The sequence below is a fragment of the Heterocephalus glaber genome, unplaced genomic scaffold (genome assembly GCF_053883595.1).
Source record: "Heterocephalus glaber isolate CG9 unplaced genomic scaffold, H.glaber_assembly_v1.0 deba00001457, whole genome shotgun sequence".
Taxonomy (NCBI): Eukaryota; Metazoa; Chordata; class Mammalia; order Rodentia; family Bathyergidae; genus Heterocephalus; species Heterocephalus glaber.
Genome location: NW_028258305.1, coordinates 49443223 through 49470076, shown reverse-complemented (window position 1 = coordinate 49470076; position 26854 = coordinate 49443223). Strand labels below are relative to the sequence as shown.

The 26854-nt window shown below is 37.6% G+C and overlaps 1 protein-coding gene across 3 annotated transcripts in view; it reads right to left on the bottom strand.

The window, feature by feature from the left end:
- LOC147827096 (uncharacterized) overlaps positions 1–26854 on the bottom strand; it is a 293364-nt gene that overhangs the window by 153463 nt on the left and 113047 nt on the right. For all 3 annotated transcript variants that reach the window (XR_015453282.1, XR_015453283.1, XM_087216684.1), the window contains one exon: positions 13486–13578. The gene's annotated coding sequence lies outside the window, so the exon portion shown is untranslated. The remainder of the gene's footprint in view (positions 1–13485; positions 13579–26854) is intronic.

The window sequence follows — 26854 nt, the reverse complement described above, 5'->3', positions numbered from 1 at the left end:
GAATCTGGAATATTACAAATAGAATTGAGGACACTATATTAATATACTAAAGATAACAATTTTAAAAGATAATTTTCCAGATCATCAAAAACTACCAAGCATTTTAAATTGGCTTTTCATAGAGAGAGGCAGAGACACATGCTCAGGCTGGGAAACCTGACAAAAGCTGAGACCTGCATTTAAAGAACAGTCAAGCCTTCAAATATTGAGACATTCAAAAAGATGAACCCCATGAAAGATTGATCTTTACTCAAGTAGAACTTGGTGGGGAAATGATTCTAGCAAACCTAAACAAATTGGTCCTTCGGTGCATTAATTGTGGTAAATCGGCCCGATGGCAGGTTATTACTCTTGTTTATCTGCTTGGTAGACACAATAAGAGAAATGGTGACTTCGGGGAAGACAACTTGCCCCTGGGCTTGACTGATTGGCCCAGTCCATCCAGAGAAGATGGGACATAAACTGAGATTTGGCAGAGGGAAAGAATCTAAGCAAATAGAGACAAAAATTTCAGGAAAAGTAAATTATTTGTAAAGGACAGTGAAGCTATGTTTCTCACTAAAACAATGTGGCTTAAATTTATTAACGACTATCAATATTGTGAGTTATTTATATTATTAATGTATTAGTATGATACATAATAATAGAAATATATTCACAAAGAAATTTAAGATCCTGTCTCTACAACTCAGCAGTAGAGCATAGACTTAGCATACAGAAGGCCCTGTGTTTAGCCCTCAGCACTATCATCAACCAACAATAAAAAGGCTAAAAAACTTAAAATTCAGAATTAAAGGTCTACAATTCTGACCTTTAGAAAAATTACATTCTTCTGGCAGTCAACTTCAAAGGATTTAAAATGAATGCAGGGAGACTTTTAATTCTTTGAAAGCAACACATTTACTTAAAAATGAAAGCAAATGTGAAAATATTCCCCCTAAATACCAACAATAAAAATACAAACACATTCCCTTGCTTTGGATTTTGGGCTTACCACGTCCTACGTGTGTCTCTCATGGAATGTTCCTAGTTGTCTTAATGCTTCTTGCACTCTTGCTTGCCAACAGATCTTTGTCACTTCCTAAAATGTGTTCAGCTGTCCCTTTTTCAGTTTTATTGGCTTTTTAATGTTTTTGAAAATTTTTTGAAAATTTTGGAATTAGCTCTTACTTCAATGATGAGTGGAATTGATTGACATAATAATTTGGCCTGATATTTCTCTTTATTTATGAGTTTTTTATTTCTTCCTAGGTAAATTTTATTTCCTACAAACATCTTCATTCCGGTTAACCTTTAGGTAAAGAGCAAAATAAAACATAGACAATAGGAAACAGGGAGATAAATCTTTCTCAAATGAAGAGGAGATCAAGAGAGGAAGGGAGAGGAAGGGAAGGGAGGGATAAGTTTAGGGCGTGATGTTTGTTGAGAAAAAGTCTTGCCAGGTTGCGCAGGTGGGACTTAAAACTTTGATTTTTGTTTTTTTTTTTTTTTTGGTACTGGGGATCGAACTTGGGTCCTTGTGCTTGCGCAGCAGACAGTGAAACCACTGAGCTAAATCCCTGGCCCTAAAACTTTGATTTCTTTTCCTCCATCTCCCCAGTAGTGTATGCCAATTTATTTATGGGGGTAGGGTTCAGCAATCTAAAATTTATCTTTTAAAAATTCTGCATTTAGTAGTACATGTTTACAATAGTGCATAACGATTACGTTTGTTATAAGCAGTGGTACCTGTACATAACACACCTCCATTCTTTTTATGTCCCCTTCTCCTCACAGTACCCCTTTATCTCTTGGTCCCTTCCCATTTGCAAGAACTCTATCTTCCTGTTTTCTATTATTTATCTTTTTAAGAACTTTTATTAGTGCATGTTAGTAGTACATAATGTTGACATGTCGACTTGGTATGTGTACATACACATATCGATTCTTTTTTTCCTTCCCTTTCCAGTTGACAGTTCTTTGTCTCAAGGATTTAGCATCACGTTTTTAAAATATTTTTAGAATTGAACAGTGTTGGATTTTTGCCATCCGACCATACCTCTTTCCTTTACATGGATCGGAGCACTGCATGGTCTCATAGTTCTTCCAGTCTTCCCTAGAGTCCCACTTTTCCTCACAGATACTTCCACTAATAAGTAACTTGCACGTTTAATCTTTTCTTCTGCTGCCCAGGGATCCCAGACTAACAAAAGTGGCACTGGAAGTGGTCCAAAAAAATGAATGGCATAGTAGAGATTTGGGACTGGCTCTCCTACTACCAAGTGGGCAAAGAAGACTACTTTCTAGTTGGTGGGACAGATTGTCCCTGGCACAAGATTAACCTATACTATCCTTGCAACCAGACTCTAGTAGCTTCATCTTTGCTTTCCCAATAGTATTCCATGCTTTTTTTCTTTCAGGTTTTTCCTCTGTGCCTTGCCTTGATAGTCTGCCGTAATTACCATTTTTTTCTAACACTGAGTACCCTATTTAGATGTAGAAAATCTGCTCACAGACCCTGATGATATTGTTTCCATTTACTGAGAAGCCTACCTACCATATGCCTGGTGTTATCTCACTAATACTTACAACTCTGCCAGTAGCTATTATTATCACATCTAGTGCTGAAACTCAGAAATATTCAGTGAATGGCATGAAGCTGTAACTTTACCTAGGTTCCCATTTGATTGTGTTTATTTTCACAGGACATAAAGTGACTTCAGGAGAGAAGCTGGATCCTGACTGGTATGGACACGATCTCCATGTGTCTAACACCCTAAGAAACTGACTTTGACAGAAGCTGACTGACAAGGGAGATTATAAAGAACATTCATCAGAAGGAAAGAATAATGTGTCACAGCAAAACTGAACTGTAAACAACAGTAAAGATCAGAAGAAAAGGGTAAACCATGGCAAAGCCAGGCTGCTGTTACCCATCCCAATCCTTGTGGAAACATTTGGTGGATGGCACTTTCTGGAGAGTAATAGAACTACAGATGTTAATTAAAAGAACTGTCACAATAATTGCTGAAGAATTTGGGAACCAATTGATCTTGCTGCAGGAACTGTACCTATTCCATTGCCCACAGCCAAGCAGAAAATAAATAAGACAGAGAGAGGAGTCGTCTCCTCATTTTCTAAAAAGAATGAGAAAGGGAAGAGAGAGATAGAAATCCACACAGAAGTTCACTCAGATTGGACCAGCACACAGGCAGAGAGATGTCCCAGATGGTAGCAGCAGCAGGACCACCTCTTTGCACACAGAGGATGCTCCAGGGCTGGATTCCACTAGGCCATGCAGGTTGGGCATTCATATGCGTGTTCATTCACTTATTGAGCAAATATTTGTTGAGGAGGTGTGTGTGCTCATCCCTGTGCTAGATCCTTCCATGGGCTGGCAGTGAGGTAGCAGAGGTGCTTGGGCCACAGCAAACAGGGCAGGGAAAAGGACGTGTCCCATTAAACCCAATGGCGCATTGACTTCCAAAGCCCTATTGGGAAATTTTGCTTTGCCTGTTTTCTTCTTCGTAAACGTTCTAATCTAAGTCTTTTATCTAACAAATTTCCCTTTTCTTAATGCTTTATTGAAGTCTTTTTTGAGGGTTAACCATCATTTATTGATTATCTGGATTTTAAAAAGGCTGTCATGCTGGGCTATGGCTCAGTACTAGAGCACTTGCCTGAATGTGTGCGGCCCTGGGTTCAATTCCCAGTTCCATAAATCAAAACCATGCTCCCAGTCTATATTTGCTTCTCATTCCTATCTGGCAAAGGGAGGCCTCTGTGATCTGATGCACCTGGTGAATGCCTTTGCCTCCAGAAAGGCTGTGGGTACAGTATCACGCTGGGGATCCGAACATCCCAGGCATAGTCAAAGTCTTTTCTCATCTCTCGAGCTGAGGCCTTGGGTGGCTCTTTCAAGACTAACATTAAACTCTACAACATCTGTAGTGTGACAGGTTTCTTATAGATAATATTTTATTTAATCTTTGCAACTATCTGCCTATTTTTCTAATGAGGAAAGAGTCTCACAGAAATAAAGTGATTAACCAATGATACAAACTCATCAATGACAGAGTCGGGAACCAAACCCAGGCATGACCCTGAAATCTAGGATGCTTTCTTCTCTTAATGTGTGTTTCACATGAAAAGTTAACAAAAAATAAGAAAAGAAAAACCTCAAAACCAGAAAGTGAGTTATATGGAATTATAATTCTTAAAGCCCTTACTGTCTGAGATTCCATGATTCAAACAATCTGTTTAAAACCAGCAGCCATAAGACACTCTGGGAAGGGACTACTGACTACATCCATGGTACCCAGAGGATGGCAATTAACATCAAACAACGAAGAGACTACAATTTCAAAAACCATTCAGTTCTGACTTTGAACAGGACTATCTCTTAGAGCCAAGAGTAAACTCTTTATTGCAAGCTTCACTATACCTTGGATCTCAATATGAATTCCTACAAAAAATAGACACTTTGTAACCTAGTGTCATTCAAAACTCATACAAGATTTGTATCCTTTATGGACTTGTGAGCTACTGACATGAAAATGGTTATAGGAAGCCTGAGAAAAACATATCTTCCAGGAATAGAAAGATAAATGTCAAGTTTGTATGTAGTGCAAACTCCAGAGAAATTTCTAATTAAAGGAGTTTGAATCATACTTTTAAATTCAGTGTTTTCAGAGCCAGAAGACCCTTGCGGTGGAATAGCTGCTTGTGTCACTCACACTGCCCCTAATGTGACCTGTACTGGAGGGATTTCCTGCAACAAGCAGCCCAACAATACTGTAGGCACCTGTGCTGCCTGTGAACCCCTCAGAATCATGGGTACAATGGGGAGGGTCACAGCTGCTGTTCAGTGTGTTTGGAAACAAATTTCTCTTGCCTTGGGCTATTTGGGGAACTGTTAGAAAATAGTCTTGATGAGCCAGAGTCACTGAGCTTCTAAGCATTTGATCTCCTTTGATATTTGGTTTTGTGTGACTTTTTCTATTCTTATTTTTCTATTTTCTATTCTCCCAAATGCCAAAAGGGAAAACTCTTATAATGATGTTGCATAACATTTGCCTTCTAAATATCAAGCTTAGAATATACACAAGGGCATAAACTATCTTCCAATTGTATGTGCATATGTGTTTCATATTTTCAGAAAATGTCATGAGGTAGTTTTCATTACATATTCAAGTACCTGTACTATATCCCAAGAAAACATAAAGTTCTAAATATAGAAAGCTTGAGTTCTGAGTGAATTCATTTCCCTAAAATCAAATGCCTTCAAAATAGACAAGCACGATCCCTTGAGGTCATCACGCTCCTCTTCCCCTCCCTCATACGGAATACCACCCAATCCCTGAACGCTGATTTTACCTCAGAAATCCCCATCCACCTTGTATGTGTGCTTGTGTCTCATCTTTTATTAGGACTATTGAGATACAGCCTTCTAACTAGTTTAAATATTTGTTTCCCCCACTTTAGTCTATTTTCTCTTTATTACTATCAGAGTAGTCTTCAAACAAATGACGTTATGTCTTTGATTGAAAATATTGGCTAGTTCCCTGTTGCCTATACACTTTTTAAAAATTAGAAGTTCTTAGTTTCATTCAGAATTTAAAAGAAAATATGGAAGAATATGTTTTATTTTGGGTCATTCACAACATAAAAAGCGCCCTAATAACAACAAAGGCTGATAAATTTTACTGTATTGAAATAATCCCATTATATTCTTTACATGTATTGATATTGTCCATAGCAAACCAGACTTTCAGATCACCCATCACCTCTTTGCTCTAATTCCTATAAGGTTCTCGATGTCTTCTACTTCACCAATTTCTTATCTCCTATAAATCCTGAAATGACGCTCTGCCCTCTAATATTTTAGTTCATCATCCAAGAAATTCCCTGGCCTTCAAATTTATCTCTGAAATTCCCTTTGACTTCTTATCCTGAGGGAAACTTGGCTCTCCCTTCAGGACACTGCTTTTCCTGCCATGCCTTCAGGCGACAGCTGTTTACCTCATTCACGTCCTCCCTGCCACTGGGACTGGAGGTAGGATAGCTCTCCTCATCCCGTATTATTGATTTTCCCGGGCTATTTACTTTGCTTCTCCATAAAATCCTCAATCCTAAATTTTATGTCACAAGTTATATCACCCTTCACCCAGGGCTCTAGAGTCACTTTCGTTTCTTAATGACTACTTCTTTTTTTTTTCTTTTCTTTTTTTTTTTTTTTTTTTGTATCGGGGATCAAACTTCGGTCCTTGCACTTGCGCAGCAGGCGGCCAAACCACTGAGTTAAACCCCCGGCCCTTAATGACTACTTCTTGACTTACAATTCTCCAACACTTTCCTTTCCTTAATACCTAGTGAATTGGATATATCATTAGATGATTTATCTGATACCATAGCCTCTCAGTTTCTTAAACTTTTCTCTTCCAATTAACTAGTCCTGCATCAAATCTCAGCTACTCCAATCCCATATCATGACTTAAAATTCATTGCTAACAATAGCAGTCCCTCATTATCTCAACTGTATATGTCTTTTCGATCACTTCTTCTTATCATTCCATCTAATTCCCTAGAGGGTATCGACTCCCCCATTCTTCAACGTTATTGGACTCTCCATACCAGCGACCCTACCAATTTTGGACTGCTCCAATCTTGCTGAAGTCTTTCCATCTTTCGTATTCAGCTAAAATTCCATGGAGAATCACTATAATATCTACTTGCACTTAAATTCTACTTTGCCAGGGACTCTGGCAGTAAGTCTCTAGTCCCCACCTGCCCAGTGCATGACGCAGGGTTGAAGAAAAACAAGACAGAGTTAAAGAGAAAGTGTGAACTGCGATGGCCAATGCTCCTTTGGCAAAAGGCACTGGCCCGTCTCTTCCACTGAATTTTATTCTTCCTCAATTAGGGTAAAGGTGCACGTGTCGATGTGCAGTACGTGAAATTACCATGGAAACGAACGCAGGCAAGGCTTTAAAGAGAAGTCGAAGCATTTTCAAATTAGAAGTCAGATAGACAAAAAATAGGGTTGTAATTAGAGCTTTGTCCTTCAAGCTATGAAGGCACTGACTGTGGGAATGGAATCTGGGTGGGATTACTCCGACCTCAGCTACGGAGGTTCTCTCGTATCAGCCCCAGAGCTTCATGGACTCGGCTATGGCCGTTAGTGGGGAGGTCATGTTAACCTGTGCGCTACCGCATTGCCCATAAGATGCTTCTGTGAGTCACGGAGCTTCAGTCAGACTCGCTTCTTTTTTTTAAATTTTAAATAACTTTATTATCAAACACACACACATACAAAAATTAAAACCATTCAAAGAAGAATAATGCAAGGGAAAAAAACTACAGTAATATTCAAATACAGTAGAACTCAACCAAAACAAAACTGAAAAGCACTTAAACATTTTTCCATATAACTTTAAAAAGCATCTCAAGCACCAACAAGACACCAGAGTATGTGATTTGTTTCAGAAAGATCCCCAAAACCAACACTGAACAAATAGTGGTCTGGAAAAAAAACTCCAGTTAGCTAGCAGACTTCACATAAGCCAAGCTTCTCCCTAATTTAAATTTCGATACAGTCATATGACACATGATGGAAACACAGTCCGAGAACTAAGTCATTAGGCCATTTCATCCATGTGTATCCTTAATTACATTTTCAGTTTCTCACATTAGAGAAACTATTCGGTATTCACACATGTGTGTCCTATTTATTTCACTTAAGAGTACAGCCTCAATATGCATCCATTTAGCTATAAATGTCTCTAGTTTCTTGTTATTTATGGCTGAGTAGCGCTCCATTTTATTAAAAAAAAAAACACATCTTCTTTATCCAGTTTCCAGTTAATGGGTTCTTGGGCTGCTTCCAAGCTTTAGCTATTACAAACTGTGCCACTATAGACATGGGTGCACATATATCACTGTGGTATTATGCTTTTAAATTTGGGGGGGAAGATAGCCAGCAGGGGAATAGCTGGGTCAAATGGGACCTCTAGTACTAGTCTTTGAGGTATCTCCACACTGATTTCCATAGTGGTTGCACCAGTCTGCACTCCCGCCAGCAATGAAGAAGTGTTCCTTTCTCCCCACAACCCTGCCAGCACTTGTTATTGGTTGATTTCTTGATAGCAGCCATTCTTTCTGGGATGAGGTGGAATCTCAGTGTCATTTTCATCTGCATCTCTCAAAGGACCAGTGATGTTGAACATTTTTTCATATATTTATTTGCTGCTTATACTTCTTTGTCTGAGAAACGTCTGTTCATTTCAGATGCCCATTTTTGAATTGGGTCTTTGAATTTGGGGGGTCTGATTTTTTTCAGTTCTTTATATATTCTAGATAGTAGTCCTCTGTCTGAGGTACAGTTGCTGAAATTTTTTTCCCACATTGTAGGTTGTCTGTTAGCTCTGTTGGTGTTTTTTCTTGCTGTGCAGAAGCTTTTTAATAAGATGAGATCCCAGTTGTTGATTCTTTATGCTAGTTTCCATGCATGCTACTGAGGTTTTGTTCATAAAGTCTTTTCCTATGCCAGTGTCTTCAAGAGTTCTACCTAACTTATCTTCCAGCAAGTTTAGTGTTTCTGTCTTAATATTTAGATCTTTAATCCACTTCGATCTTAGTTTAGTGTGCGGTAATAGGTATGGGTCTAGTTTTAATCTTGGCAGGTTGAAATCCAGTTTTTCCAGCTCCATTTATTAAATAGGCTAGCTTTCCTCCAATGAGGGTAGTTGGCTCCTTTGTCAAAGATGAGGTGGCTGAGCATATCTGTAGTAATTTCTGCATCTTCTAATCTACTCCACTGATCCTTGGCTCTGTTTCTTTGCCAGTACCATGCTGTTTTATCACAGTAGCTTTTAGTATAGTTTCAAGTTGGGGACTGTAATACCCCCAGCCATATCTCTGTTGCCTAGAATTGCTTTTGCTATTCAAGGTCTCTTCTGGTTCCAAATTAATTTTTGGATTTTTTTCTCTAGTTCTTTGAAATATATTGTTGGAATTTCAATTGGCATTGCATTAAACCTATATAATAATTTTGGAAATAGAGACCCACTTCTTAAAGTAAGCCAATCAAGGGGTTTAACTCTTTGCAGCCTGCACTGCTTATAGCATATTTTGGGCATAATCAATATTGCGGGCTCTGACCCTAATTCTTTTCCTTTTTCTCAGGTCATCCTATTCTTTCAACTAAACTTCTGCCCTGCTTAAGTTCATCTTTTCACTCTTGCACACCTGTAAAATGTGGCTGAAGGAAAACATGCCCATAGTGATAGGTTTTACATTCATAATCATGAGCCCCATGATATTCATTTGACCTGGTATTCATGCTCTATTTCCCTAATCCATCCGTTCTTCCACTTTCCTAGATACCTATTTCACAGCTTCTCTTCCCTCAAGTCTACAATATTCCATCTCCTGTCCTTGCTTTAAGCTAATGACAGTTTTCAACGTCAATAAGAAACTTGAAGTAAGATGACAAATTTTCCAAGCTCCATCCACCATAACTATTCCACCAGCATCTATAATCATGAACAATGCCTTCCTCCTTGTTCCTATAGACAACTATGTTTCTACTTAAAGCCAATGTATCCACATATGACTACATGCTATTCCTACCCACTTACCCAATATTTATCTAAAATTCTATCTTCATCACTACATCAATTTTTATTTATGCTTTCTATGGGATCAATGTCATCAGCATGGAAACATACTTTGTTTTCATCTTATCACAGCTTGCACATGTAACACTTTTCCAAGCTCCTGCCCCATTTCTCTGATCCTCTGCCCAACAAAACTTCAAAAGAGATGTCTATGCTCATTTTCTCTGATTCTTTCTGTTCTCTTTTAAGTTCATTCCAATCAGCCTTCCAACCCCACCACTCTTTAAAGATGGCTTTTTTCAAAATCCCCGTGACTTCCACGTAGACAATTGCAATGACCAATCCAAATTATTCCCTTTGACTTACTGGAAGCATTTGTCACAGTTACTGCTGTCTCCTTTATTTGTTCTTTCTTTCATTATCAAATTGAATTTCCTTATACTCCCTTGGTGCTCTTCTATCGGTCTCTTCTCCACCACCCTCTTAACTTTGTGTTCCAGTGGACAGTCTTTTGCTGTTTTCTCATTTCAATCTATACTCTCTATCTTAACTCATCTGGTTCAATACCCTTAGGTACGTACCACTTTTTGCTAAGAATCCCCACATTGATATCATCATCTCAAATCACTCTACCAAAATCCAGAGATACCTATATTTAAATCTACTCGTCACATACACTTTAAGATTGAACATATATCTAAAACCTGACATATTCAAAATGAACTGACTCTTTCCCTAAAACCTGTTAAACTCTAACCAGTAGTAATCCTGTATTATTTAATTCAACAATCCCTCAAATTACTCAAGCCAGAAAACTTGGATTTGCCCTTGAATTTCTCCTCTCTATCCTTACAGAAATTCTTCACAAAAGTAAATTCATAACCCAATGACCTCTCCATGCCAAGTCACCAACATCTCCTACCAAGGTCATAGTAAACCCCAGCTACTGCAATCTCTTAGGCCCAAATCAATCAAAACAAAAACCAAAGGCCTTGCAATGCCCTCAAATATCTTATCAATTCTGGCTGCTCTTACTTTTCTGGACCATCTTACTTTTTTTCCCTCATTCTGCTCTAGCCATAGTGGCTTTCTCCTTTTTCCCTGAATATAGTGCAAGACCTTTGAATTCACTTCTCTCTACCAAAAATGCTATTTCCCAGTTACATCCTGGTTAGCACTCCACCTCCTTCAAATCTTTGCTTAAAGTTCACTTTCTCATTGAGGGCCCTCTGCACCCCCTCTAGCTTCTAATCATTTTGGGTTTTTTTTATAATAGTACTTTATCTTTAAACATATTCTATGATTTGCTTAGTTTATTTTTTGTTGCCAGTCTTCCCCTGTTGGTGAAACTCAATAAAGGCAGGTATTTGTTTTGTTTTGTTTTTTCAAGTGTACTAATATTTAATAAATATTTTGAATGACTATATGTATTCAACTTCTGTTGATCAAAAACACCATAAAAATGAAAATTCTAACAGCAAAATAAAAGAAGATATTTACAAAACATATAATTAAAGAAGGCTTAATATCGTGAATGTATTTTTAAAATAAATACTGAGTAGACAATAAAAAGATAAACATTCTAACAAGGAATGTTTAAAATTTGTGTGTATGAAAAAAAAATTTGTGTGTATGTCTCTGTATATGTGGGGGGGGGGTGTGCATGTGTGTGTGTGTGTGTGTGTGTGTATGTATAGGCATTTCCTAAAAATGAAATGTGAATGGTTAATAGTTAAGAGTATTCTAACTTTATTAATGATCAAATAAATTCAAATTAAAGTTATAATAAATACTGCACATCTACCAACTGGCAAATATAAAGAGTCTGACAGCAGCCAATATTTGCATGGATATGAAGCAGTGGGACACACATGCACTGTTCATCAGAAGTGTAATTTGGCTATTGCAATTATTTGGAAAATAATTTGGTATTATCAAGTAGAAGCTAAAATGCACATACCCAACAAGCCAGTACTTCTATATTTAGGTATACCTTAGAGATAATGCCATACATGTATTCTAGAAGATATACCAGAATTTTCATAGCCTCATTGTGTAAAATAGCAAAAAAATTAACTCAGATTTTCATAGAATTGGAAATAGATATCTATATTTCTACTAAGGAATACTTTATAGCAGTGAAAATGAATAAAGTATAAGTTTACAAATCAAAATATTAAATTTTACAGTAACATAAAAATAAACTAATATTTTTTAACATGCAGAAGCAAACAAAACTGAAAAAGTACCCTGAAATAGTTACATGGTACATGATTTTTAAAACATGAGAATGATAAAAAATTTAAGGCAGTGGTTATTCAGGTAAGGATCCAAATTATATGATACAGAATAAATATAAAAACACCTTCAAACAATATTGGTAATGCTCTTGTTCACAAACTGCAAGTATGGCTTCACAGGTATGTACAATTGCTATGTTTTACAACTTACATTTTATGTATTTGTTTTTAAAATATATGTCTCTCATACCCATGTTTATAGCAGCACCATTCATAATAGCTAAATTTTGGAAGCAGCCTACATATCCATCAACAGATAAATGGATAAAGAAAATGTGGTACTTACACACAATGGAGCACTACTCTGCCATAAAGAAAAACAAACTTGAGTCATTTGTAGGAAAGTGGATGCACCTTGAGACCATAGTGTTAAGTGAAATAAATCAGCCACACAAGCTTAAATAGCACATGGTATCTCTTATATGCAAAACTCAAATTATAAAGAAAGAGCAAAGTAAAAGACCGATAATAGGAAGTAAATGTGACCGACAGTGGAGAAATGAGACTACCTGAGCAGGCTCGTGTAAGGCAACAAGGCACAGACCGTCCTCACCCAGGTGCAGGCCAACTGAGGGTGGCAAAGCTGTCAGTCCTGAACAAAGAAAAGGCAGGGAGTTGTATAGGGGATTGGGGAGGGGTCTGCTACATACAAGGGTCAGAGCAAATATTTGTGGTCAGAGTTCACACAGCAGCTGAGGTAGGTGCATGGATGTTGTCAAGTAACCTGGCACCAGAAAAGTGCTGTGCTGGGCTGCTCTTTGGGGTTTTATCTCTTCCTGTAACATTCCACTCTGTGTTCTATCTGCCAGGAGACAGCTCAGCTTGTAGTTGGCTTTTCAGCTACCTGGAGGAGCAGCAAGTTCTGCTGAGGGCTGAGGCTTTTGTATCTATAAAAGACTTTGCGTTCACTTAGAACTATAGATTAGAATTAAACAGCATATTTCATTAAGAGGCCATGGCCAGATCGAGCCTGACAGTAGGGAGATAGATCTTTCTTCAAATGGGCAGAAGATTGAGAGATGGAGTGGGGAGGGAAGGAAAGGGAACGATGAAGGGAATTCAGATGGTATACACATGTATCAATTCCGCACAAGGATGTTAACACTGAGAAATGAAAATATGTCCTGATAAAAAATAAATACAGTGATACCTCGGTTGTCAAACTCAATTTGCTCCAAATTTGTGTATGATCACCAAAAAGTTTGAGAACTGAACAAATTTTTCCCATAAGAAATAATGGAAAACCAAACAATTGGTTCTGAGGCCCAAAAATGATGTTTATAAATTCATTTTGCCAGGACTTTAACAAATTTTGCAATGATTTCTTTCTTTAACTCTATCATGGTTCCTGTAGTTTTTCTTTTAGGTTTACTGCTGGTATCACTAACTTTCTTTGCAGCCACAGTTAGATTTTTTTATGCAAATAAAGCACACAAAAAGCACAATGATGAATGTTTTAATGAACTAACATAAGCACTATACGGTAAGTCCCCAACACACAAACATTCCAATTGTGAACTTTCACAGATATGAACAGCCCTTGCATTACTAACATTTGTAGATGTGAACAAATTATGGAATTAGCTCACGTGTCTTCCAGACATTGTCACAGTTGTACTGTGTGCTTACTGTTCGGTGCAGTAATGTCCAGTAGTGCAGTGCTCAATTAGAGCCCAGGATGTCTGGAAGGAAGAGGAAAAGCAGTGATGATGTGCAGAGGACTGTTAGGAAGTGCAAAGCAACCGTAAAAATAAAAGAAACAAAAGTAGAAATAACTGAGAGACTGGACCAAGGCAAAAAATGGCAGATGTCACTGTTTTTATAACATGAATCACTCAGCCTTTGGCACAATTCTAAAGAACAAGGAGAAGATCGTGGAACATGTCAAGTCCACTGTGCCAACGAAGTCAACAATAATATCCAAAAAGAGTGGTAAAATGATAGAGGAGGTGGAGAAACTTCTCAGTGTGTGGATGCAGGATCAACATTAGCATCAAGTCCCACTCACCTTTATGCTTCTAAAAGAAGAAGCTAATAACCTGTTTGAAGACTTGTGGGAAAAATGGGGTGAACAGGATGCACCTTTTACCTTAGACTCATTTTGCTGGACTTATGAAGGAATCCGACCCATGAACTTTCTCCCAGAAGGGAACTCGTTCGCAAACCTAGAACTTACTTATATTATCTGAGAAGAGTGGTGCTTAAACTGAGGTGCCACCTTTGTGTCCGTGGTAAGATGCAAAGCGTGAATCACTCCCAGCCCGTACAGGTCTTTTCAAGTTGGAGCTTTGACTATCAAGCAGAGTTAGGAACACCAAGCAGATTTTTTTTTTTTTAACTTTGCTGCTTGAGTCGTGGAAAGGTCAGACTGAGAGCCATTCAGCAATGGAGGTATTGCTGTAAATAAAAATATACGTCTCTCTTTACTCAGTTTTGATTAAAAGTGAATAATAGGCCACAGGTTTTTCCAGAAAGAAAAATCATCACTTTGCAGCCAGTAATTTTTTAATTCAAGGACTATTCAAGTTGAACATTGCTTTACTCTTTGTTGATAAGAAATCTATTTCATGTAAAATATTTAAAACACAATAATGTAAACAAAAAGAAACCTTAGTTCAGGGAAATGTATGGAGTGAAATTAAATCTAGACATATTTTCCATAACTTACAGATATTTTCTGGTTCACTTTACAGATGATCAAAATAATGATGACTCTTTTGATATATTGCTTTTAAACAAAGCCTGTCTTTGCATGTTATGTAAACTTTTGTGTTTACATAACATTTATGCTATCACCCAAAGTCTATAGATATGTTTTAGAAATTATAAGTCATAAGTCCTGTTTATTACAGAAAGGACTGTTGGTTGATAATATGCCAACTGTCACATTCTCACTGATCTCTATTTTTTTCTGGGAAGAATAAAAAACACAATTTAGAAGACTAGTAGTCAAATGAGGTTGACTGTGGCTATTTCTAATTTAAGCACAATGGAGAATTTGGTTTCTCCACATTCAAAGCGACTGTTGGTACATTTAGCTTATAACAGCTCCTTTAGCAAACGAGATGAGCCTTTTGTCCCGGTGCTCCAACTTCACCCTCACCATTTGCACTGAAACACCCTTCATTCTAGTTTAGGGTTTCTTTCATGGACCCTCCTGCACCTAGGACCAATGTCATCTACCATCCCTGTTACAGCTTATCCCCTCGAAGTCTCACGGGCTCATAGATGGGGCTTTTGGGAGCTGGCTGGATCTAGGCTATGTGATACTGGAATTAAGAGTATGTGGTACTAAATTAGTCCATTGATTTGAATTAGCATAATTCTGGATATGGCTGAATGGATTTACGGAAAACAGAATCCCCTCCTTGGTTGTGGCTGGAACCACCCAAAAGGCTTGTAGCCTGGATGGAATAATAGGGAAAGGGAGAGTTGCTGCTGCTGCTGCATTCAGCCTGCCTTGCCATGAACTCTCTCCTCTGTGATGCTCCTCTTGAGAAAGGAGATTAGGGTGTAGGAAAGATGGCTGGGGAAGTAGGTGTGACTTGTTAATTATAAAATCCCAGGACACATTCCAGTACTTCTCATGAGAACTTGAGCAAGTTTTTCATTGGGTCCCCTAGGCCTGCTGTCAGCCTGAGGAGTGAGTAATACAAAAAGACAGTCCACTTTGAGTTTTTGCCACTGTGTTCATTTTTGCATCGTTACCCACCCTCACACTGTAGGGTATACTTTTTTTTCCAGTTTTACTTGGCCCAGCTTACTCTGCAGAGCCTTTTCCTATCTTTAATAAAACTTTTATATAATTTACACTTGTCACTGCTTAGGACAGAAATAAACGTAGAAACTTCATCCAGAAGGAGACTTCAACATGAGACCACCCAGAAACCCAGTGATACTCTGCCATGCCACCTTGCCTTGATGCCAGCTTACCATGGACTGAAACCTCTACAAACTGTGAGCCAAAATAAACCTTTCCTCCTTTAACTTTGGGTGTTAAGTATTTTGTCTCAGCAAGTAGAAAAGTAACCAAAACAATCTTCCATAAAATTACCACCCAAATTTCTGTTTTCATCTATCCCTCCCTGATATAATCCACATTCCTCCACATTTAACTTTCACTGTTTCTCTAATTCAGCAAGTCTATTCATATAATCAGAATTTGCACAAGTGGTATTTCTCACAGAAAAGCCTAGAAAGGACCTCCTCATCTCTGAAGACCCTACTCAAATTGTTTCTCTTCCATGAAGTCTTCCTACTTCTTCACCAGATAAAGAAAGCTGTCCTTCACTTAACCCCCCATTATATTTTCTGTAAGTGATGATTATATGGTATAATTATTGCTTAAATTCTAACTCTCCAAGAATCTGGGAGCAATGCTGTCCTAAACTAGGTAAGCAGAACCTGCCCGGCCCCAAAGCTGTGCCTGACACCTTTCTTTCAGATGCCACTTAGAAATTCCCTAAGTTCCACTCTGGTGTCTGGGATCAAACAGAGCAGGCAGTATTCTCAGTAATCAGGGTTCTGAGCCCTGATTTAAACTGCCTGAATGAGCCAGGTCCTACTTATCCCACTAACAGGGTAGGTTAAGTTCACTGTTTCATCCTCAGGGACACCGAGACCAACCTTGGTAACACAGTCATATATCAAAATTTCATTCTTTATAAGAAATGTGCACTCAATTATACTGCTAGCAGGGAAAATATAACTTCCAATCTGCTAGATGTCAGATATGCCAAGTTTGTGTCCCCTGAAATCAAAGAATGAATTCCGAAGGACCAAGGTAATTAAGAGTAGGAAAGGTTTATTTGGGAAAAGGAATAGCTCCTGAGAGATAGGATAGGCTCCCAGAAGTGGGTTGCCAGTAAGACCCTTTGTCAAGCGTGATTTACATAGCAAAGTCACAACATAGGTACAATGTGGGCCAAACTGCAATCAAACTATAGGATTACCAGTATAGGGGCTTAGCTAATATTGAGCCAATAGGGAAGCAGGTCACAGAGCAAGGGTACATGAAAAGGACAAAGGCATTTTTGGGAAGGGATGGGTCCAGATGCTCTGGTCACTCACCTGGGTGACTGATGTCTATCTAGACTTTACTGGACTTGGTGATACCAATTATAGTAAAAGGGAAGCATGTAGGCCTGACCATTGCATCTTTATCTTGAGGCCTGGCCTCCTTCAGATGCACCTCCAGCCACAATTCTAGTGTCTTTATTTTTTCTGCTGATTTCCTTGAGAGCCCAGTCCATTCCTAGCTATATATTAATTTCTATCAAACTTTTCTGCCTATAATAATACCTTTATCAAAAAATAATACCTTTATATTTGCCAACATTTTAAAATTAATAAAACAGATAAATTGTGCATTGCATATCTGGAGATATACTTTCTGAGGTAGGATAGAGAGAATAAAGATGTAGAAAGGAGACTAGGAAAATCATAATTTATAAATTTTACTTCTAAGAAGACTGTATTATCAATATCTGCACTTCTATTCTTGTTTATTCTTCTGTTCTTCCAGGCCCCTCACACATAAAATCTCTTAAAAGATTAGTTATAGTTATAAGCTCATAAATTAGCTTAGTTGATAAAGTAAAGGGCAGAAAACTGACCTTAAGATTAAGATTTCCTCAAGGAAATCAAAGGCTGCTTTCAGGCAAAACATCTTAGATTACCCATCTTTAAAAAATTACAAAGGACTGTTCCTTGCCTTGCCTTTGTAAAATGAGTCATTCTTTCACCTGTAAAATGAGCAATTATGTTTCTACCTGTGGGTAGGCCATCAATTTTTCCTGTAAATCAAGCCAAAATTTTCTATAGATTTACAAATTCCACAGATTTCCACCACCAAAAACATGAAAGTATTCCCAGCTCCAGACCATAGGGCATCTCTCTTGAGGATCTTCACTCTACTTTCTTTGAGTGTGTACTTTAGTTTCTGTCTTACAAAGATCTTTATGGCTCTTACTGAAATGTCTTGAGAATTATTTCTCTGTGATGGAAGTCAGCAAACCTACAAGCTGCCTTAGGGGTAGGGTGAGACAAGGTTCCCCATCTCTACCTTGGGACCTCCTTGGACCCTGACTGGAGACACTTTCAATGACAAATCTAGGATTCATCCCCTTAATTTTTAAAACATATCTTTAATGTGTTATTTTCAGTGATTTAAGAATTTAATTTCATTTTATAATGAATAAATTAAGAAATACATTTTTATAACCACTATTATGTCACTTTTTTGAGAACTCTAATGTCTAGTATTCAAAATTTACATACACAAGCCAGGCCCCCACCCAGATACTAGCAGATTAGAAGCATAGGCCCCAGCCAGAGGCCTGCCCAGACAACAGCACAATGTAGGGATCCAGCAGGCCATTGTTCTGAACCCAGGAATTGACCCAGTGGTGAGCAGTAGAGAACAGGCCTCTCTGAGGCTCCTGAAAATTGAAGCCCACTGGGTAAGCAAAGAGTCACCTCAACAAAGCCACAGCAGACTGCATCTGTTGAAATGAGAAGATACATACACAAGACTCAAAACCAGAAGTCCAGATTACCAAAGGCAATCCCAAGGGGCAATTGGATGGAACAATCTGATACTCAACCACCTGGACTACCTGAACTGGCAACAAAAGAGGATCTGGAAAATATGAAATAAGAAATAATTTCTCAGAAAACAGCAGAGATTGTGCTCATAGTGAAAGACATGATTAATAAATCTAGAGAAGACACAGATAAAAAAAAATGTATAGGAGCTGAGGCACATGATGGAATCTCATCATAAGAAACAAATGGAATCCATAAAACAGATGCAAACAGATATCCAGAAAATCAAAAATTCCATTGAAAGTTAATGCAGCAGAATGAGCCAGTGGGAAGACAGAATATCAGATGTAGAAGACAAGATTGCAATTAGTGACCAGGAAAAGAAAAATTTCTTAAAAATAGTAAGGGACTATGAGAAATCAATCCAGCATCTGCTAGATGATGCAAAGCATAATAACATAAGACTGATTGGAGTCAATGAAGAAACAGGAGAGAGTGCAGATGACATAAAACCTTGTTCACAAAAGTAAAGGCAGAAAACTTCCCAAGCAAAGGAAAAGAATTTGAAATACAGATAAGTGAGGCATATAAAACTGCAACTAGGTATGATCAAAAAAAAAAAAAAGTCTACACCTAGGCATATAATAATTGATTCAATACACCCAATAGAACAAAAAAAAATTCTACAAGCAGTTAGAGAAAAGAAACAAATTACATATAAAGGAAAGCCCATCAGAATCACAGCAGACTTCTCAACACAAACTCTCAAGGCAAGAAGAACTTGGAATGATGTATTTCAAGCCCTAAAGGAAAACAGCCTCCAACCCAGATTGATGTACCCTGCAAAACTATCTTTCAAAATTGATGGAGAAATAAGATACTTTCATGACAAAGAGCACCTTAGGAACTTCGTGAATACCAAACTAGCACTCCAAAATATTTTAGAGAATATCCTAGGAAAAGAAAACAAGGATCACAACCCCAGGAAGCCCAGCAGAATGAATCCATCAGGTACAACAAGAAACTAAACACAAAGGGGGAGAATCTAACAAAAAGGAAGTCATGACAATGATAAGTCAATACGCATCAGTTATAACTATCAATATTAATGGTCTCAATTCACCAATCAAAAGAAATAGACTGGCAGAATGGGTCAAGAAGCAAGATCCAACAATATGCTACATATAAGAAACACACTTAATTCAAAAAGAAATTCATAGACTGAAAGTTAAAGGGTGGAAAACAATACTCCATACGACAGGAACCCAAAAAAAAGCAGGAGTAGCTATCCTCTTTGCAGATCAAGTGGATTTCAAACCAACACTGATTAAAAGAGACAAAAAAGGACACTACATCCTTGTACAGGGAACAATCCAAGAGGAAGAGATGGCAATCATAAATATATATGCACCAAACACTAGTGTGCCCAACTATATAAAAGAAATACTAATGGACATAAAAAATCAAATAAGCACTAATACAATAGCAGTGGGGGACCTCAATACCCCATTGTCACAAATAGATAGATCAACTAGATAAAAAATAAACAACAAAATACTAGAACTCAAACTCATGAACAAATGAACTTAACAGATGTTTACAGAGTGTTCCACCCCAAAAAATCAGAATACATATTCTTTTCAGCTGCACACGGGTTGTTCTCCAAAATAGACATAATACTCACTCATTGAATATGTTTAAGTAAGTGCAAAGGAACTGAAGTTATCCCCTGTATATTATTAGACCATACTGCAATGAAATTGGAGATCAATAGCAAAAGAAACTGCAAGAATTTCATAAACACATGGAAATTGAACAACACACTTCTGAATAACCACTGGGTCACAGAGCAAATTAAAGAAGAAATCAGACAGTTCCTACAATTAAATGACAATGCCAATACAACATATGCGACACAATGAAAACAGTCTTAAGAGGGAAACTCATAGCAGTGAATGCTCACATGAGGAAAACAGAGTGAGCTCAATTATACAACCTGATGCTGAACCTCAAGCTTCTAGAAAGAGAAGAGCAGGACAAACCCAATGCTCATACAAGGAAGGAAATTATAAAGATCAGAGCAGAAATCAATGCAATGGAGACAAAGAGAATGATACAAAAAATCAATGAAGCCAAGAGCGGGTTCTTCGAAAGAATAAACAAAATTGGGTTTATCGTTGAATGAAGGGAAAGGAGTTGTTTCTAACTATTCTAGGCACACATTGCATTCCCTGGAGACACAGGGGAGTGAAGGGTAATTTGGTAGAGTCAGAACTGAACACCCACTCTTCTATTATTTCCCCAAACACTGAAAAATTGTGAAATGGCATAAGGCTCTGCCCACCACCCAATATCCCACACTACCAAAGGGAGCCCTCTTCTGAGCCTGGGGCTGCATCAAGTTTTGCAGACAGGTTAGAGAGCAGAGATGCTAAAACAGAGGCATAGGACTGCTGGCTCAAGGATGAAAAGTGGCACCTGAGTCAGAGTGCTTCTGGCAGTATACTAAGCAAGAAGCCTGAAGAAGTAAGACATGGCATCAACTGCAGGATTTGGCCAGCAGTGAAGGAAGCTGGACTGTGAGATCTCTGACAGAAGCTGATGGAGAAATAGACATTGGGCAAACTACACCACATCTGCTTGTCCCCAAATCTATTGGAACAACTGAATCATGGCACAGTGATGGAGACCTGGAGAATGTCTCAGCTAAAGACACAAATAGAAAAAAACATTGTGCCCCTGGTCTACTCCCAGCACTCAGGAGGATGAGGCAGGAGAATTGTTGCAAATCTGAGGCCAGCCTGAACTATGTAGTGAGATCTTGTCCCAGAAAAAGAAAGGAAGGAAAGAAAACATTGTGATATCATGCACTCTGGTTAGATAGTGCTACATTTTAAGAGAGTAAAAAGGGAATACAAGAGGAGGGCATTCACTCTGGCCAAGGGGTGATGAAAGAGGTGCATGAAAAACTTCATGTTGGTCCTTTTTACCACCCATCCAAATTATCCCTTCAGGTAAAACTTCATGTTGAAGAAAAACATGTTGGTTCTTTTTCTACTGCCCATCCAATTTATCCCTTCTGTTAGTGGGTAGGTTAAGAAAAAAATTAAAACTACACAAAGCTGTACAAGTAATATGCAATTCTCTCATCAGATAATACAGATTGAGATGGTTAAATTGCACATTATTTTATAGTTACTGTGTGCTGAATCAAGCTGAAACTCTTAGCATGATATTCAGCACCTCCACTATCTGGCTTTAACCTATCTCTCTAGTTTTACCAAGTCATTTTCCACCTACTGCACTTCAGGAAATTGGAATGCTTCAGACATTGCTCTCCCAATAAATAGATTCAGAGTTACCTTTACCTGTAATGTCCTTTCTCCGTCTTATTTACATCTCATAATTATCTATCTCTCATTTCACACCTGAATGCTAGTTATGTCACCCATTGATTCACTGAAGATAACCAAAAAAACCTTTGTTTAGAAAGAGGTAGTATCTGTCATAAAGAAACCACTTGTCAAAAAACAGGCTTTTGAAAGAAATGTTTATTCCAGTTAACAGGGACTAGAAATCAGGAGATTCTAGCAGCTAACTGGAAAAAGCCTAGTTTATCACTTCCGTGTGTGGATGGCCTGACAATGGGAGAGACAGTGGCAGCTAGCTGGGAGAGGTTTCATGCTTTAGAGGATGGACTAACACCAGGGGAGAGATATTAGCAATTAACTACAAAAGGAATCAGGCTCATATAGATTTTGAAGGAGCTACGGAATCTGGGGTAAAATACTTACAACTGGATGCCCAAGCACAGTCTGCTCAGGTGTGTACACAATTACCGCACTTCTCAGAACCAAGGGGGTTGTGTACATTGGAGTCCATTTGCTCTATTTACCAGGAAGCTGCTCTTGTTTTCTGAGATCAGCCTGTTTGCTTTGTCCCATTTGTTTGTGAAGGATTCACTCAAGTCAGACCTGAGAGTATCTACTTAAATATGCATTCAACTTGTGATTATTTTGACCTATGGAATTTAACATATATTATGTCAGTTTCAACCCTTTAAGAAAAGTATCAGCTTCTGCATTCTCTTGGAAATATGTTTAATTGGGAAAGCCAATTGGAATGTATGAATTCTGACTATCCTACCATGCTGTGGGGAAACATGAAGTAGGCATGTGGAGAGAGAATTCTGGTCTGGCCAACCGCAACCTGCTCTGGTCATTCTAGCTAAGGTACCAGACATCAGTGCAGCTGAATATTTAGATGAGTACACTGGAAGACACTGCCTTACTGCAATCCCTAGGGGAGTTCAAGTGAGAATGAGCCAGCTGATTCTACTCAGCCCATACTGCAGTTCGAGATAACAAAAAACAATTGCAATAAAGCACTCAATTTTGCAATAACTTGCTATGCTGTAATTGATAGTAAAAGTACTATACAAAACTACTGAACATACAAAACTATAAAAACAGTTAAAGTATGTTGTCAGGGGTTTAGAACGAGGAAGAAATGCATGGATAGAGTATAGAGGACTTTCCAGGCAGTGAGACTTCTTTGTATGACTCTATCATGATGGATATATGTCATTACACCTTTGTCAAAATCTATAGAATATACAATACCAAGAATGAATCCAAATGTAAACTCTGACCTTTGGGTGACAATGATATGTCAATGTATGGTCATTAAGTGAGAGTAGAGCAAACAATGGAAAGATGAGCTCAGATAGAGAAAAACAGAGAGGTGTAATTGAGAGCACTGAAAAGACAGAGGTCCATAGATGCTCACACGCTGAGAAGGAATCACATATAACAGGACATGGGCTTGACAGATTTAGTTGGATGCATATTTTTCAAAATATTTAATCTCAATCATTCAAACCTCTTTGCAGAGTCTTCCATGACATTGTTCGACAATGTTTCTGAAAAAGTCCAGGTTAAAGGGTTGGCAATGAGGCAATTAACCTAGTTTCTTACTCATTCCTTTTGTTGAAGAAGCAGCTTGCATTGATAATCAATATATATATATATATATATATATATACTGATAGATATAATAAAGGTTAGGCCATTATTAAATCAGAGAAAATGTATGCATTGCACTTTATCGTAACAGAGTAAAATAGACCTAGTACTACTATATTTACTGCTAGTCTGTCAATGTTTTCTTGATAGGGACATATTAAATACTTATTTATACTTCTTTGGAATCCAGAAGACACCAGTCAAGGAGAACAAAGGAAAGAACTACACTTTAATGCTTTTGACTTAGAGTTTTTGAGACTGAAAATATATGTGTTTATTTAAGTGAGTTTGGTAGCTATTTCCTCCACAGGCATTCACAGAAAGACAGGAGAATAATGTGCACCCCTCCCTCAAGGATTGGAAAACTTGGCATTATCCTAATTCTTACCTGCTAAAAGACTTGGGTCAGCCAGTTAACTTCTACACTTCAGCTTGTTCATTAGACAAGGAAATAACTACATCTTTCAAATATATTATTAAAGTTCAAATGAAATGATATTTGGAAGAACACCATTGCAGTCAGGATTGTATTTCCAACATATGGACTTGAAGAGAAACATTAAAAAGACACATCACAGCACATGCCTTTTAAAATCATAAAACTTGCTTACATTAGGTATTATTCTCATTTTTCAAATGAAGGAAACAACTTTCAAAGCTGAGTAGCTTGTCCATAATGAAACAGCTGATAAAAAACAATCCAGACCTTTAAATTTCACTAGCTTTCCTTATACATCAACATGCTTCAGAACTCCCTGGGTTTAAAAATAATGAATAAAAATGAAGAAATCCTAAATGTTAAATTGAAATTTTTATTCTGCTCTCCTAACATCAATTCTTGGTGATATAAAATTAAAATTACATCATTAGCAGTTTAAAAGTTAAAAAATGTAAATATGTTACCAGCCACTTGAGTTCATACACTCAGGTTCCCCTACGTGCCACTGAACAAATCAAAGGAGACCATAAGCTTAGGTGAAAAGTAAAAAGGATTTATTCAAAGATAGCTCCTATAAGACACAGGAGCTCATTCACCTCAAGTCACCATCCCAACACATACAGGTATGTTGAGGTCTTTAGTAACAAGAACGTGTTACAAAAACAATGTTTCATCTTTTCCTGGCCCCAGACTTCTCCCTCCCTTGGCTAAGGGAATGAAATTGGTATTGACCTTCAGGTATCGCTATCTCCAAATTCTGTTGCTTCCTCTGGACAGAGAAGAGCTGGGGGAGTCATTTATGCCCTAGGTCTGAGAAGGTGTGGAAGCCACTTGACTTCAAAGGAAAAAAATCTAATTTCTGAAGTTCCATTTTACAGTGCTGGTTACAAAATGCTCTAGTTTCCCAAACAAACACCCAATCTGAAATCTACACAGAATGAAAGCATTCATAATGTGAAGGACTTGGTATAGTTTTGGAAAGAGTGAAGATGCCTGGAATACAATCCCAAGTAATCTACTTCTTGGAACATCTGACTTACATCAAGCCATGTATCCATTCAGTTACCTGAGGTCTGATTGATTTCACAAGGCTGGTAGCAGGAGTCCATGAATACATAGACATTCAAGTCTTTTATACATATGGAGTGTTTATTATACTAATGTGGAGAACAATTAATATTTACCATCCTGTGGTCAGTAGGTAAAGTTCTGCCTCCAAGAATTTATAAAAAGAGAATTTCCTCACATCAGAACGGAAAGCAAGAACCACATGAAAGAAGGTGTGGTCACCTTTGATCACTTTAAATTTGCTATCCTGACACTAGTGAAGGTAAGCAATGTTTTGGGCTCCTTTCACTCCCACCTCCATTTCCCCAGAACTGTTCAGAAACACTTTATATACCTTACTTGGGTTTATTTACCCTAACTGCTAGATGCTCTAAAATGGTCTGGTTAGGGATTGATGCTTAAATGCTGGGCTAAACATAAAAGAAAATGCCTTCTAAGTCATTACTTGTTAAACACCCACTAGGCATATTTCCCTATGGGGTCAACTTTACCCAGGAGAAGGTACCAGAGGCTTACTTTATCAAAAAGAGAACATCTGGATAAAGCCTGAAGCAGCGGGTTGTATGGGTAATAAAACGTCCTCACAAAAATAGGTTCCCAGAGGTTTTTACATCGATAATTGCCAGTGAAATTTAAAGTTCCTCATTTTAGACATAGTCATGGCAGAATAATTTTCTGTAGAGAAGGTGATTTAGAAACATTTCTAAAAAAGTTATTCTTTAGCTTTTATCTGTTCTTGCTCACTTGGGATTTAATGTTGCCTAAGAGTTTGGATGCATTTAATTTAAAGTCTGTTTTCCCTAAATAATAACATTTTATTTTCTTCTGTTTTATTGTCGTTATTTTACAAAAATATATATATTTATAAATAAGAGTTTTAATTTTTTATATTATTGTATATGATTGGTAAAATTTTAAATAGGATCTGAATCAGAAATAATGTTTTCTAAACTGCAAAATATGTAATAAATAATTTAAAATAAAAATTTATTAAATATAATACAAACCTGTAATTTGCCTCAATTATAGAAAATTATAGAAAATAACTTATCTTATGATTCTGCCAACAATGAAAACATATATCCACCAAAGGCTCAGTACAAAAATGTACATATTAGCTTTGTTAATTAGAGCTATTTTCTAGTGCATTGTTAAACTGTAGTATATACACAAAATGGAAAATATTCAAAACTAGAAAAGAATTGATGGTTAATACATATAGCAACTTGGGTAGACCTCCAAAACACTATGCTGAGTAAAATAATTGGGACACAGGAAGTAGGCAATAGTTCTAGTTACTCTCAGAAGATATATTGTAAGATCCCCAGTGAACTCCTAAAGCCCTATCTATGCATATTTTTCCTTGTTTTCAAATATCTCTGACAAATTTTGATTTACAAATTGGGCACTATAAGAGATTAAAAACCATAACTACTAATATAGCACAATGTATTAAGTAAAATAAGAATTACTTGAATGTAGCCCTGTGATATCATAATGGTTTACCTGATGGCTAATGGATGGGTAACATAAAAGATGTGAACAAAGGGTAGCTCATATCCCAAGAGTCATGGAGCGAGATGGCATGAGATTTAATCATGCTTTTACAGGCCACTTAGGTTCGTATGCACAGATTCCTTTGCTCACCACTGACCAAATCAAGGGAGGCCTTTTATTTCGGTAAAAGGCAAAAAAAAATTATTCAAACCTAGCTCCATGAAGATGAAGAGGCTCATTTGCCTCAAATCACCATCTCACTGTGTACAGGTATGTTAGTCATACCATGTGCTGGATCTGACAAAGAGATTCCAGGCTCTTGTGTATGGTGAGCAAAGAATTGCATGTATGCATCCAATGTTAAAAGAAAAGCAGCTGTATTTA